This window comes from Mauremys reevesii, unplaced genomic scaffold (assembly GCF_016161935.1).
Source record: "Mauremys reevesii isolate NIE-2019 unplaced genomic scaffold, ASM1616193v1 Contig2, whole genome shotgun sequence".
Classification (NCBI taxonomy): domain Eukaryota; kingdom Metazoa; phylum Chordata; order Testudines; family Geoemydidae; genus Mauremys; species Mauremys reevesii.
In genome coordinates, this window is record NW_024100826.1 from 1555817 (window position 1) to 1562133 (window position 6317).

Sequence of the window (6317 nt, forward strand, 5' to 3'; positions counted from 1 at the left end):
GAGATTGACGGGTTCCATAGTGAAGTAGATATGATGGCTGTTCCTGGAGTTTGCAGTGTGTTAGACGAAAGAGGCCCTTATTGTTATTTGGTCACCCAATTAGTGAATAATTAAACGAATACCCAAAGAGTTTGTTCTGCCACCGGAAATTTTACCTGTATTGAAATTATTCTAGTAATTAATAATGTAACCTGTACCTTATTGCAATACACCCTCCCCCCGCCCCCCAAGCTATTAATGTTAATGCCTCTTGAAAGTACCTGAGAAAGTTAAATAACAGATGTGGTATAGTACTACACCAAAGAGAGATGTATTAGGATATTGATGGACTGTGATTAATACAACACTAGGGACTGTCAAATTTACATTGCCCTTATCCAGTTTTCAGATCACCTCTACATACCCAAATTGCTCACAGGGAGCTGCCCTTAGATTAGCACAACAGAGGGCCTGGGTTATTTTCTCTAGAAAAAGAGGGACTTGACTGGATCCTTATGGGATGGGGCCAATGGTGCAGCAGCCATTTGGAATATTTTTAAGAGCCAAGAACATGATGAGAAATTGGGGCAACTAGAAAAGGCCACTAGCCTTGTTTCTGGAGCTCAGCTAACCCAAGTACAGGCTGGAGTGGGTGAGTTGCATGTTATTTCCACCCTTAGTTCAATGACCCAGAAGTTGCTAACAGAGATGGTATTGAATATCACTGAGTCAATGGATATTTTGGCCATTAGAACCCCCACGGCTTCAGTGTATACATAAACTAAAGCCAGGGGAAGTTGTCACTGTTCATGATTAACGTTTGCTGGGAGGATAGGGGACAAGGAACTACCCTGACAGGACCAGGGGTGGCTCCAGGCCCCAGCACGCCAAGCACGTGCTTGGGGCTGCATGCGCGGGGGGCGCTCTGCCGGTCTCCGGGAGGGCGGCAGGCGGCTCCGGTGGACCTCCCGCAGGTGTCCCTGCGGAGGGTCCGCTGGTCTCGCGGCTTCAGTGGAGCATCCACAGGCACGACTGCGGGAGGTCCACCAGAGCCGCGGGACTGGCGTGCCGCCATGCTTGGGGCGGCGAAATGGCTAGAGCCACCTCTGGACAGGACACCTAATTTTTCAAGCTAATGATAGCTGTGTGTATGTTAAAACCACCACATTGCAAGATATACATTTTAATCTCACTACTGCTGCAGGCAATCATATTATTTACTGGCCTGCAGATAGAATTTTACAAGTAGCCCTTAGGTTCCAGATACCTTTTAAATGGACTAGAGTAGTGCTTGATTGATTTCAAGATTTGCTCTTGTTACCAGAGGTTTAAAGAATCTCTGAAGTACAAGGGCAAATTCACATGCTTCAAAATATATATCAAGTTGAAAAGAATGCCTTTCATACAGCTTATAGAATGTCTGCTTTATGTACTAAGTATGATGTATTGTGCTTTGTGACTAAAATTGAACAACAACCCCATCATACTATTGCCATGGGAATGTTATTGCTTGTATTGTTGTTATTTAGTTTAGGATTATGTTGTTGTTGTTGTAAAGGATGTGATAATAATACCTTTCATGTCTAGGCTAATCATGCATTGTCATTACATCCAATTAATACCCCTAAGGTTGAAACATCTGATGTAGAATCTGAAATCCATGACTTAATGCAAATGGAGGTTTAAAAATGTTAGTTGTACTAGAAGTACAAAAGGTGGGGGGGTTGTGGAAGTAGAGCAAGAGTTAGGCTAGCTGTAACCCTAATAACACGAGATTTGTAGAAACGAGGATTGTGTGAGGTGAGTGGGAAAGAACTGTGTGAGAAGTTGTTGGGACCTTGTGTCAATAATGAGGAATGTAGACTGGCGTCTAAATAAAAGTGAGAAAATAAGATATCAAGATGACCTATGTATAACCAAAATGCAGCTGTTGCTTATTATTGTCTGTAACAAAAGGTATAAATGCTGCTGGAATTGTTTACCTGTAGAGAGACCTGCCTAGGAGGGGAAAACCCTGTGTCCTAGCGCACTCTCTCCCTCTATGCAATTGCTTGAGAAATAAAGTATCTGACTTTGCTGCACCCAACCAAAAAGCAAGAACTAAGTTTTTCTCCGACAGCAGGAACCCTACATGACAAGAGAGGATTAAAGCAACACAGGTCCTCCCCGAAGGACTTGTCTATGGAATGAGTGAATCAGAAACAGCTAGACAATCTTTGAACTCCATGTATGAACACTTATGTGCTGGAATAACAGAATGTGTTCCTGCTTAGTTTATCCCACATGGGGAGTTGATCAGGAATAGATATTGCACTTTAAATTCCCACCTTACCTTAATCCAAGTCAGCTTTCAAGTGGAGTCGAGATCTGAGCTGCTTAACTTAGTCCAAGACCCCAATTTTAGAGTTGGAGGGGGGCAGTCTGTTTCCCTATAATCCCTGTGTCTCTCTCTTCTCCTGCCAGCAGAGGCAGATCTTTTACCCCTCTCCAAGTTCCTTTGTCTGTCCCAGGCATCCCGAACCCAGTCAATCCAGGAAGGGTGTGGATAGACTTTCCAGCAGTTGTTCTTTGCATTGTCTTTTAACCATTGGTAAATGGGGTGAGGGGCTCTCTCCAGCTCAGTATTTACCTGTTGGGATGGGACATAGAGCAGATTGCAACTGTCAAATACTTGGGCAGCATTATGGCCAGTGCTGAAGGATTCTCAAAAGATGTGACCGTTCATACAACAGCAGCGACTTCCACATTACTGCAGGCCCTTTGGCAGCCTCTTTGGAGACCCCAGGACATCAAGCTTGCTATGTAGCTGCAGATCTATAGAACCACAGCAGTGAAATGTGGGTGCTGAGGAAGACTGAAGAGCAGCAGAAGCATTATTTAATTTTCATTGTCTCCATCAACTGCTCCATAGCAGCAGGTCAAGATCAGCAATGAGATTCATAGCTGAACCCAAGCAACTGCCTCCATCAGCACAGGTTTCTCTTTCCTGGTGCAGACACATTCTTAGGATGGAGAATGAGCGAATTATGAAGTGTGTTTACCCAGGAGTGCTGCTACCTTGCCAGCGATCACCATAAACCCAAGATCTTAAGGACCTAGCTAGAGATCAATCGGGGTGGCACATGATCTGTGAGGAGGCCACGTCCCTGGGGATTTGCCGGGGTGATGATGTGGGGGCTCTATGAGGTGTTTGCTTCTCTTGGAATGAACCACCTTTGTAATCACAGAAAGTAACACACAATTGAACGAGCAGAGGAATGTATAATATTCATAAAATACAGACATCTTCCCAGGGAGGCCACAGCACCAAAGAAATCTCCCCTCCTATTTCTGTTCCACAATTGCTTTGCAAGCCATGCTACGTCCCTAGCAATTTGGTGGCAGAGAATTTCATGAAGGATGATCAGAAATCAGTTCACCCTGTGGCACCCTTCCTCCCTGGCTCCCTCCTTTCCATGATCTTTAATCTGACCCCCCCCCCCACTCCTGCCTCTCCCTGTCAGGTGCCTGTAACTGGATCTCAGCCTGGCAAGGGCTCCAGAGAGCCAGCCACATGATACTGTGGGGCTGCTGGCAAGAACAGCTGGTGTCCTCAGGAATCCACTGAGTAGGACAGTTCTAAGCAAAGCTGATCCTGCTGCCTGTGTGTGTGTGGGGGGGTGTCTGCTCCTCCCTCTTCTCTTTAATCCTTCCCCTGGCGTATGTGGGGCAAGTTTCCCAGGGAAGCTGGGGGACCTGCCCTCCTTTTAGGATATTAGCAATCTGTCCAGAGGATATGCTGTAAATCAGCTTGTAAAAGAGAAGATCTAGGACCTGTGTTGGGGTGGGTCAAGCGAGATCAGGGAGATCAGAGTTAGGAGTATGCTCATACCATTCACGCGCTCTGTGTTATGACACTAACTGGCCCAGCCTCATTCTTCAGGGCTATACTTAACAGATGTTTTCAGCAGATGCCACCATTACATACTCTTAAGTATGCTAGCAAGTTCTGACTCTTGGGAAAATATACTGGGTGGTTGGTTGTTTTGGGTTCTGCAATGTTCTGGTAGGCAGTGATCCTGGGGGTGAGGGAGCTGGCTGAGCAGTGGGAAAGTTTGCTGTCTGCCTTGGGCTTTCACTGGAGTTAATTTCTGAAGGCAGAGTTGATCCTTGTGAACCAGGCACTGCAGTTGGGCTGAGCCACATGGAAGCACAGATTGCTCTGTGTGCTGTTTGACCACCTCTGTTTCAGGACTTGTGTATGTAAATAAAGTGAGTTACCTTAGACTCTATCCATACTCCACATCACTGATGTCTCTTCTGCTGGGAAGATGATCTGCAAGGTCTCAGAGGTCAGCTGCCCCCAGCAAAAGGGCTATGCTGGTGCCAGGACTAGGTCACTGATGTCAGAAGGGGCAGAGATACCATACAAAAACACTGTAGTCCTTTAGAGGAGGCTTTGTGGCTGGGACAGACCAGGATATGTTAGGGTTGGAACTAGCATGAGCACTGACTGGTAGGGGAGAGCATCCAGTGCTGAGCCCCCACCCTACTCCCTGCAGCACAGTACGTGTGCGCCTCCCAACCCACACACTGGGGAATTGGGGTCAGCACAGACTGCTGGGAACAGCACCCCGTACTGAGCCACCAGCATGCTTCCTGCAGCACAGCACCCCCCCCCCCCCCAGCACCATGCTGCTTCAGCAGCAGAAGGGAAAAAAATGAGAGGGGATCCATCACCCATAGTCAGAGCTCAGTCTCCTCTGCCTCTCAACATGCGGGGTTAGGGAGGCTCTGTGTCCTGCAGCTCCAAAGCCTTGGTCCTGTCATTAGGAGTGTCACCGGCAGGCTCAGCAGCAGCCCCATGAAACCTGCTCTGCGCTGGGCTGGGCACTGCAGGATGCTGCTGAAGCAGGGACATGAGACCATGCTAGCTCTGGATGCACAGCCGCCTCTCCCTAGGGGCTGCCTCTGTCCAGTGCTAGAGGCAACATCCTGCTTGCCCCTTTGGGCCACTGCTCTGCAGGGGAGGGGGGTACCCTCAAGGAGTTGGGCATTCCTCAAAACTGGGCATGGGGTAGCTCCCTGTTCCTGTCGCCATCCTGCTGGCATGTGAGGGGTGGTCTTAAAGCAGCAGGCTCCCCCACATCTTTCCCCAGCTGCTGGCGGGGCTTGGGGCTGCCCCTCCAAATGACATGGTCTAGGTAGCCTGCCCTTAACACTTGCCATGGCTGGAGGCAGGTGCAGGGGGGTCCAGGCTGGGTGGGGGGGGGAGCCCCAGGGCAACAATGATGCAGGGAGGGATTAGGTGAGTTTGGGATTCCTGCCCCCCTCCCTGCCCTCACATACCCACACCTCCACTTCCATCCTGCTTGCAGGGGGTCCCGAGTTGAACTGATGGCGTTGCAGGCCCCATGCCCAGGGGGATGCCCCTGGGAAGTGAAGGAAATTCTAGGGAAACCTAGCAATGCCTGGGTATGGAGGTGAAGCTAGCATGGAATTCTGGAATTCTGCCAACAACTGGTGAAGGCCAATGAGAGGTGGGTGGTGCTGCTTGCTGGCCTGAGCTGGCCTCCTGGCGGGGGGCAAACGGAAGTGTGAGGATTGGGAGCCACACAGGCACTGGGGAGACGGGCACCAGAGCTGACAGCAGCTCCTCATGCAGGGATCTGTGCCAGGGCCCCTGCTTGGCAGGGTCTTGAGAGATGAGCCCAGTTCTCCACTGCAGAGCTTTGCACTGTCCCCCATCAGAGCCAGGATATTGGTCTGGATGGATCCAAGGGTCTGATCTGGGGTTGGGGGGGCGGGGGCAGATATACAGGGCTGGCTGGGCCCATGGGTCTGATCTGCGGCAGTAATTCCTTCACTCCAAACTGGTCAGAACCCCAGCATTTTAGGCAGCCGAGTCTGAATCCCAGGGCCCTGGCTCAGGTCCCTTTAGGTAATAGCTGGGGAGGGGGCTGGATGGGCTGATGCTCCCTTAACCCCACATGCTGTTTGTGCCAGAAGTGCCAGGGTCTTGGCCTCCGAAAAGAGGCACTAGGCAAGTCTGGGGGCAGGGAAGGAGCCTGGTGAGGGATCCCAAGGCACAAGGTGACTTGACCATTGTTCAGAATGGAGCTGGGGCCAACTGGGGCACCCCAGGCTGCCTCCATTCTGGAGTGGGCTCCAAGAAGTTTGCTGAGCCGGGAGGGGAGGCCCAGGAGGTGGACGGGCACTATGGGCTCTGTCCAACCGCAGCAGCTGCTGGAAAAGACAGGGTCACAGAGAAGACAGGAAAGTGACCCCTTGGCAGAGCGGGCCTGGAGAAGGCTGGACACCACCACCATCATCTTCTCTGCTGTGGCGCCTCCAGTTGA